The sequence below is a fragment of the Chamaea fasciata genome, unplaced genomic scaffold (genome assembly GCF_029207755.1).
Source record: "Chamaea fasciata isolate MVZ Bird 193981 ecotype frontalis unplaced genomic scaffold, bChaFas1.0.hap1 SCAF_4, whole genome shotgun sequence".
In the NCBI taxonomy this organism is placed as follows: domain Eukaryota; kingdom Metazoa; phylum Chordata; class Aves; order Passeriformes; family Sylviidae; genus Chamaea; species Chamaea fasciata.
The window spans coordinates 10,662,081-10,672,344 of NW_027094089.1; positions in this window are offsets into that span (position 1 = coordinate 10,662,081).

A 10,264-nucleotide genomic window follows, 5' to 3' on the forward strand; every position below is an offset into this window, starting at 1 on the left:
CTTTTAAATAGTCCATTAAACCGGTCCTTCTTATCTTTAACTTGAAGTTTTGTGACTCCATCCTTGAGGATCTTTAAGTTCCAGTGGATTGACTCACTGTGGTCGAAGAGGTTCATGCAGCATGTCTTGGCAGCCACGTCCTTGTGCCAGCAGCAAGAAGATTAATGGCAGCCCTATTTTGCAGTGTAGCATGCCTGATACTGTCAAAAATCTGTTAGCAGCCCACCCAATGCAAGGGACGTAGCATTGGTTTGTTTACTTAGCCAATACCCTAAGCTATCCAATTGTTTTAATGTTTTTGCTGCAGCGACCCAAGGTGCAAATACTGAGGCTGCAATTCTTTTTCCTTTGTTCAAATGAGTAATTCCGACTTTGCAATCAGATTTGAATTGATGGATAATTTTTCCACCTATTTTTTTTGTCAGGAATCATTGTAATATCGGGTGTTAGCAAAGTAAGTCTCCCCAAGCTACACAGTCCACCTTTGATGTGTGATGGGATTGCCAGCCAGGCTCTGTCTCCACCAGTTGAACTCCCTATTATTTATGTATTGCATTTTAGTCCCATCCCACATTATTGATTGGCTTCTCTCTTTGAATTGAAACTTGATAAAATAATCCATTTTTACAGAGCCAAGGAGTTCTAATTCCTGTGGCTCTGCTGGTGTGTGTGGGAGGTCAAGGGTCCAGTGATCCCAAACTTCTACCAGGTCGTGAATCCATTCATTTTTGGGACTATTGCCTCGCATAGAACAGATGTTATTGGCCTCACATCCACTGGTAATCCAACTAAACAGGTGGAAAAGGGGCTGTTTGGGCTGGCTACTGACAGGCACAAGGTTTTTTGATTTGTGATGTTAGCTAATGTTACCCAAATGTTCTGCTTTGGCAGTGGAACCATTCAACCATCAGCAATCGGCAGAGTCTCAAATATGCCAAATGCAGTCAGCAGGAGTCTTTTGAAAGCTATGTTTTGGAAAATAACCGGTAAACAAAATAAATCTACAACAGAAAATTAAACTGTGATAGGCCATAGGATATTCAAAATTCAGTATCTAGTAGTACTGTTTCCAACCTGTAAAATTCTGGAGAAAAAGGAGTCTGCTTCTTGCTTGAGCAGCTGAAATTAGACTGTCACCAACAACATATAAATTTTATCTCACATATTCTTTTTTTATCAGATAATCATTCAAAAAATTTTGGTTTCCCAATCAGTCACATAACTATAGTAGTAAAAATGGGGAGCTGTTTGTTGTCTTTCATGAGAGATTAAGTTTTGGCCTTCAGCCAGTCAGTCTGAGACAGCACTAATAAAATTCACAACTGGAAGAAGACAATCAATTAATCAATACCATAATTTGGAACTGACCACAGCACTAACACTCATAGCTATTAGACTTACTGACTGACACCCGTTAGGATTAATGAGGTAGCAATAGCAGACAAACTAAAGATTCATTTAAAGACTTTTTTGTTCCAAGATCAAGCTGCCTACTCTATTTTGTCATTTTTAAACTTAGATATGTCATTGAGAAGCAGTAATGTAAATACAGAGTATTGAAAATAGAAATTTTCCCTACCACTGATTGATTAGAAGCACTCACAGATCTCCTCCAGAGACTGTTGGTTTAAAGTGAGCTAATTCTATCCTAGTGTCCATATTATCTCATTACAAAATATAAAGTTCATGTTAGAGAAAGATAGCATTTCCATTTTAACTTGCACATTGGTTTGGTTTGCCTTTTTTCTTTTCCTTTCTTTCTTTCTTTCTTTCTTTCTTTCTTTCTTTCTTTCTTTCTTTCTTTCTTTCTTTCTTTCTTTCTTTCTTTCTTTCTTTCTTTCTTTCTTTCTTTCTTTCTCTCTTTCTTTCTTTCTCTCTTTCTTTCTTTCTCTCTTTCTTTCTTTCTCTCTTTCTTTCTTTCTTTCTTTCTTTCTTTCTTTCTTTCTTTCTTTCTTTCTTTCTTTCTCTTTCTTTCTTTCTTCTTTCTTTCTTTCCTTCCTTCCTTCCTTCCTTCCTTCCTTCCTTCCTTCCTTCCTTCCTTCCTTCCTTCCTTCCTTCCTTCCTTCCTTCCTTCCTTCCTTCCTTCCTTCCTTCCTTCCTTCCTTCCTTCCTTCCTTCCTTCCTTCTCCAGTTTAAACCTCATGGTTTCAGGATTTCCTGCCAAAAAATATTACAGATGATTCATCCCAGGGCTGTTAACACAGAGCCTTTTTGAAAAAACTGTATTCTAGTTAATCTTTTACTATATATCTTTTGGTTAGTATTTCAATAGACCAATTGTGTCTCCATTGATGACATTAAAACTAGGTAGAATCATAGACTAATAGATTCTGATTTGTAAGAGATTTACAAGAATTATTGAGTCCAGTTCCTGTCTGTACACAGGAGAACCCCCAGAGTCACACCATGTGCCTAGGAGCACTGTACAAACACGCCTTGAACTCTGCCAGGCTGGTGCTGTGACTAGTTCCCTGAGGAGCCTCTTCCAGTGCCCACCCACCCTCTGGGTGAAGAACCTTTTCCGGGCTAAACCCCCCCTAACGTAAATTCAGGCCATTCCCTTGGGTCCTGTCACTGGGCATTGCAGAGAAGAGATCAGTGCCTGCCCGTTTTCTTCCCCTTATGGGGAAGCTGTGGGCTGTGACAGGTTCCCCCCTCAGTCTCTTCTCCAGACTGAAAAAGCCAAGTGACCTCAGCTTCTCCTCATATGGTTTACCCTCTAGACCTTTCATTATCTTCATAGTGCTCCTTTTTACACTTTCCAATAGTTTTATATCTCTCTTATACTGTGGCACTCAGAACTGCTCCCAGCACTCGAGGGGAGGCTGCCCCAGCTTAGAGCAGAGCAGGACAATCCTCTCCCTTGCCTGGCTGGTGATGCTGTGCCTGATGCCCCCAGGACAGGGTTGGCCCTCCTGGCTGCCAGGGCACTGCTGGCTCATGTTCAACTTTCCATCAACCAGGACTCCATGTCCCTTTTCACAGCACTACTCTCCAGCCTCTCATTCCTCAGCCCATGCACACATCCAGGCTTGTCCTTCCCAGGTGCAGAATCCAGCAGCTGTCTTTGTTAAACTTCACACAGTTGGTGAAGCTCTCTAAGTTGTTTATTTCTTTATGAAATACATTTTTATTAAAGTAGAAATTAGCAAATTTTTTACAATAATCAAGGTATCAATTTTATTTTGAGAATTTTTATGGGTTTATTCTTGTCTTCTTTTATGATAAAAAAAATACAAGATCTGTAGCATTTTGCATATGAGAGTGGAGTAAGGCTATCTCAGTCCTTACTGACAGGGTAATCAAGCCCATATAAACTCCAACTGACAAAAAAAAGTATCTGTTTGCATCCTGCTGACTTGTTATCATGCTTTTATTACACAGAAATTGGTTACCTTTTCAGTACCTTTCATGGTGCTGTGCATGCAGTTGCTTCTGCAGCTGTTCATGTCTCAGCTCTCAGTTTTAAGCTCAGAAGTAGGAGCCAATGCCTGGAAAGCACTGTCCCAGTTAAAAGCAAATCTTTTCTGGTAAACTAAACTAAACTGTAATTTCCAAATATCTTAGTTTAACCATATTACTTGATGAAAACACTATGCAACAGCAATGGTACACCAACTTCATCTACAAAATGTTCTCTTTTATGAACACAAAGCAAATTTCAGAATGCTACCATAATAGGGCATGAAAATGATTTCTAGTCTGGAAGACTAGAAATCAGTCTTTCTAAAGACCTGAATTCCCATATCAGTGAAACCAGATATTTAAAAAATATTTAGCTCTAACAGCTCTAATCTTAGTTCTTTCTAACTTTTTGTGAAGTCTCCAAGAACAGAAAGAATTCAAAGAAATACGTAGATGATCTCTGTTAAAGACATTATGTGGCTTCTGTCCATCTTTGGTGCCTAATAACCTTTAAAAAAATATATATCAACTTTTACATGAAACATTGGCCGTGTAGCAGATTAAACAAAGAGACTGCCTTCTGGTTTACATTGATTCTTTTGTGAAGAGCTTGTTTCACTATATTTTCTAACATACACCTTATTCTGGTGCATATAGAATGGCATAATGGTTTATTTATGATATTATGGGTGAAGTAGCCTCAGTTTCAAGAATCAAAAAAATTCCTAGATTACCTTTAAAAACAATTAAATTTAAAAGAACTGAAAAAGAAATAGGTGTTTTCAGTTGAGTGATTATTCTAAACATTCCACCTCTCACTGCTAATCAACCATGTTTAAGATTTTCTTTTTCTGACTATTCATTTTTAATTTAATTTTATCTAAATGAATATTATCTTAATCAAATCCCAAAACAGAAGGAGGGATGGGAAACAAAAGGAAATGTCCACCCAGGGAATATGGCTAGTTAACCAATCTACTGTTAGTTTGGATATAGTGTAGGTTGATTGGTATATATCAGGCACTTTGCTACACAGTTAGTTTCAATTTATGAACTCCTGGCCTTTCTCTCTTTATTCTCTCTATCTCTATATGTATAAACAGTCTGTATGTATGAATATATTTACCCATGCATACATATGAATCACAGTTACATGCTTACTGACACAGCAATTTGTGATAGCTATAGCAAAAGCAACATATAGAATATGCATACAGGGCAACAGCATCAGTATTTCCCCAGCACCAGCACTCAGTGAGCACCTGAGTACTATCTTGGGACTGGTGGGAGAACCCTGTCTACGGAATTTCCCTCCTTCAGGCTGCACTTCACACAAATCAGTTATTTTGGTTTTGGTCTTACTGACTCTTGCCATTCCTCTTATGTCCCCCTTCCTCTGCTTCACACAGCAATAGCTGGCTCATTTTCCATTATTTCTCTCCTTTGATGGCCAGCATTGGGCCACTGTTGACTTGTTTGTAGCATAGGGCCTCCTATATCATGCTGTTCCTGGCTTTTCAAGATCCACTAGGACCCACTTTTATTCTGGCATAAGAGATAGTTCATTCCATAGAGAACAACTACATGCTATCATTGTTTGTTAGTACCTATGTATATATGTGTTCCAGAAGTGGTTTTAAGAGTGTATATTACATTAAAAAATGCATATCACTGAAACTTAGATAACCTTATCCCATTACTCTTCAGTATCATGAAAGTATCAGGCAAAGATTGTTTAGGTATTAAAATGAGAAAGATACTGAAGCTAAGTTTTCTTTAGTTTTAGTCGCAACTTAAGCTTTTTGGCCACTGAAGGGAGCTCTTCTGACTTTGCATAACCTAATGCATATTTGCAAAGAAAATCAGTAGCAAATTTTAGTAAAACCTATTGATGTTGTTAGGTAAACCATTCCATCTACAGACAGAAACATTTCATATACATATTCTGTATATTGTCACACACCTTGAACAGGTTTTTTTTGTGGAGATTTATGGTCTGATTTAGAAAATTGTTAAAGGTTTATATTTTAGCCTCTGCTTTAATGCAGCTGATGTTTTCACTTTGGCAAGGAGAAAGTGGTTTTGTAATAAATGGCTGTAATTGCTCTGACTATTATTAGTTGGTAGAACAGTAGTAAAGTATTCTTTAATTTATCATTGTACTGCAAGCAGTCACTATGAAGACCCAATTGTTACCAGTAAGAAGAAACTTTGAAGTGGAAAAATCTGTTGCTCTGTATCATGACCATTGACCAGTTCCCTCGATACACTTAGGTACACCTGACTAAAACTTTCATTGGAAAATGGATTGCTTCAAGTAACTCAGAAGGCCTAATATATAGTCTACCTCATTTATTTTTCAAAGATAGTGGACCCAGTCATCCCAGGAAAGTGGCAACATTTTTCTCTCTACACACAGGGAGGAAAAAAACTTCTTAGCTGGCTCTGCTGGTACTGTACTGAATATAATCATCCTGCTTCTCCTTCATCCAGAAGGCAGAGTAGGGAAAACCTATGGCCCAGTTTATTATATCTATCCTGTTGTCTCATGATCTTTTCGCTCCAAAATGTGTTGGCTTATTGAAGAGGAAGATACATCTATTACCATAAAGCTGGAATAGTTTGAAAGAACTGGAGAAATGGGACAGAGACAGGCATAGCACAGAAAAAGGTCTTGATATAATATTTACATTAGCATACATTATAACTGTATGAATGTTATAGTCTGACTGGGAATTTTAAAAAAATTATAATGATATATAATTAAAATAATATTTATATTATACATTACATTGATATTATGCAATAAAAACAACCATTATAATTATTTTATTATTATTTTAAGAAAATCTCATCTTTAGTTTCTATTTTCTTCTCAACCCTGAAGAATATGCGTGCAGAACACCCTACTGTATTACACAAAAAATGTGCTCTGCATACACACTATCTCCTCTCAGTGGAATTTGCCCTTACAAATTGACTCAGAAAAATGTGGAATTGCATTTACTGTGCCTTATTAACTTATTAAATATGTGGGTATATGATTAAAATGAATTTAGGTGTGGTGGTTTGGCTTGGCTTGGTATGGTTTGTTTTGCTTTTGTTTTTTTCCGAATCTGAAACTTATTTTAGATTCATTCATTAGAATAGCAGTAATGTGTAGGGAAGGATTTTCAAAATACATGCTATTAGTGATGCATTCTGTCTTCAGCTTAAGCTCTGATGACACCTCTCATTTTCTCTTGGCGGGACAAAAGCAGAAGAAATTACACACCATAACTGACTGACATTATAATTGAAATTCAATAAACAATTCTGTTGGCCATACATAGACAGGAATAGACCCTGGCTCACTCACTTTTAACGGTGTTGATGCTTTGTCAGGCTAATCACAGTTGCTTTTAGAAATGAAGACCAGCTCACAATAGAAGTCCAAGGACACAGTTCTGTCAGATACGATCCTACAGTCACCAAAGAGACTGTTCACTATACAAATACACTTTAAAACAGTCTTTTACTCCTGTTGAGTATTGGGGCTTTTCCATCAAATCAGGGATTTTACTGTATACATATTTCTGAGTATGTTTTTGTTAAAATTATGACTGTATGGTTAGGCTTCTGTGAAGAGCTTGGAGAAAATAGTGCTATATTGCAGCTGGCCCAACAGCTGCTGCATATGCTTATCTCAAGAGCCTATATTTTCAAGAACATATTTTCAATGGTGTTTTGTAATAAATAATTTCCTCACTAGTTTTAATACCTTATTAAAGGTATTAAAATACATTAACACTCTTAAATCCATTATCATGCAGTGTTTTTCAAAAAATTTTGAGAATACTCGAAATGTAAAATAAACAGTGATCTTACTACAGATGTCCTTAGGCATTCAGTCTGTGACATACTCTATCCTATAAGGAAAATAGTATGAGACAGATGATTTCTACTGCTGAACTAGAAGCTGAATCTTCTAGGTACTTTTAAAATTAATTTTACATTTTGATGACTTTCTACTTTGCTTCTGCTATTAAAATCCTTCCGTCCTATAACCAGTGAAATGTCTGTCACGCGCTTTCAACTGCACGTGAAAAAAATTAAGAAATGTTAATCTCAATGGAAATAATGGCAATGAAATAGCATTTGGGGTGTTCTTCCTCCTGTAAAGAAAATACAAATGCAGATTAAAGTTATATCTGAACTAATACGATTTCTTACTTCTAAAAAAACATTTAAGTCCAGTAAAGGTCTTCTACTTCTTATTTTAATTTTCATCTCTATTTTGAAAATACACAAAGGTACAAATAAAGTATAAGTATACCTTTCACCAATTTGGTTTCTTAATAAATAATTTTATTTCTTCTTACTAATGGCATTCATAAAACTAAGACTGACTTAGGAAACAAGCTTATATAGTATTGAATGGGGAATTAAACACTACACTTTTCTAATTATTTAAAAAAAAAGGGGAGTGTCCACTTAGGAAACATGGTCTTCCAACAAAAATAACCACTTAGTGGGAAAAGCTGAGAGGCCGCTAGACAGTTAGGAAGAGACACAAAAAAAAAAAAAAAAAAAAAAAAAAAAAAAAAAAAAAAAAAAAAAAAGATCACAAAGACATCTTACATACAGATACTTTGTGCATTTGCTTTCTTTATAGAGCTTTTGAGAATCAATAATTTCCTAGAGAGAGTACCATTGATGCCTGCTTTGCACTCCATTCTTCTCAAGTGCTTTAGATTTGAGTTTCAGAACAGTGGCTTTTTTCTGGACTGTTTTCTGATTTGGCATCCTTGGTGTAAAACAGAGTATAAAACATAATTTGTGGGTTTGCTTTATGATTCAATTACACCATGTGAATAAGTAGTAATCCTGAGGATGTCAGCAATGATATCTTAACAAGCAGTTAAAAAAAAAAAATATTGGCATCTTTTCTTATTAAAAAACAAAGGTGATTAGATGGAATGAAAATATAAGAAATGTAACTTGACCAGAATACCAGGAGAAGACACAGAATAATTTCCTACAACAACAAAAGAAAGGGAAAAAACACCATCTGTGATTTTGTACTTGTGTTTCCACAATAAAAAACCTCATGGGACTTCTTCCTCTCTTTTATGCACAGAAGTATCTTAGTAGGCCAATGGGCTTCCTATGTAAATCAAAAAACTATCTCAGTTAATACTTGACCATTAGATAGAAATGGTTGCACCAATGTTATTATGTTCAATATTACTCCAAGTCATCTCTTCCTACAGAATGGAAAGAAAAAGTATTAAAATAACTGTATTGTAATTTGGCAATGTTTAGGAGGAGTGAAGCTGGAGATATTTGGCTTTTTTTTGATTTTATTAAAAAGCAGAGGAAAATACAATAAAATGCTATGTATGAAATGATTGATACTTTTTTCCTTTCATTTTTATTCCTAAGCTCATAATCATAAGAAATGTTGAAGAAATTTTTGTAAGATATTTCAATAATAAAGTTATTTCAGTAATTGTTTTAATGTTGATTTACACATACAATTATGCATCTATCACAACTAGTGTCCTTGTGTACCCCAGCAGTTCTTCCACTCCAAAGATATTGCTACAAGTTCTTCAGAATTATAGAAAAGGGTAATAAAAAGTAATCCTTGATTATTTTTACAAGTTCTGAAGGTTGAAGGTCTATGGTTGCTTACCTTGAAGATCTGTGCCTGAGGTATTCCTAAACCCTTCTTGAAAAGGAACTCAGATTTGAGTTCCTAATCCTCGCATGCCTGGTGCTCCATTATTCCCACCCTATACCTGAGTGCTGAAGACCATTGACACTGCGCATGGCAGGGTCTCTTAAGCAGCCAAATCATTGATTTTGTTAAAACTTTGTGTCCCCTGGACACAAAGCTATAAGTAAAGTGTATAACTCACTAAAGGAAAACAAAATAAGAAAGGCTGAAATGCAAACAATCAGTTTTTCTTCTCCACAATCAAGCACTATTCTAGAGCTGAAGTCCCAATCTGATGAATGTCCATCATTGCAGATGGGCTAAATCCTGATCAAATCTATACCTAATGAAATTCCTCATTATGTGTATATTCTTTTTTTTTTTAATGTGTATTTCTCTGTTTTTTCTATTTAAAGTAAATAATACATTCAATACATACACTTCTGTGCATGATTATGCACTAGCAAGGCATGCTGAGTCTACTGTAATTACTAAGGATGCCCTTGGTGTTTTAATATAAAGAACCTTAAAATATGCTATCTGTAGTCCAGTGTAGTTCTTTCTCAGACTTTTTTTCTCTTAAATAAGTTCAGTAATAAAATTCTATGATATTTTAATAGGCATATAATAGTAAACTACGCACACTGAACATGATTCATGTGTCCTTACCAAAATGAGTTTCCCTCCTGTGGTTTCTTCCTTGTTATTTCTCTCTTCCTTTAAACTAACAGCATAATGATATGACTATTGTGGAAGATGAGACTGTAACACATGCCTGTCCAAAGGCTGTGTTATTCATCAGTAAGGTGCATAAAAATGCCAGAGAGTCTCAATAAAATTTTACTTTGGGATGACAGAACATGTTTTGCATTACATAAGTTGAGCTTTGACTTCTAGTAATTTTTTCAGATCATAAATATCACTAACATAGTGGTGTCTTTTCATCCTGAAGGATCACAATGGATATATAGATGATTACATATAAAGTATCATCAACATATCCATTGTGCAATGCAGCAGTTATTTTAACAACACAGTGGTACATTTTGGGAAAGAAAATAGAAAATATCATAGAATTTTTTTTGAAGTCACAGAATAAATTTAGAGAAACCATACAAAATTTCCTTTTGTTCATTGCAAACATAGATGTGTGTCCTT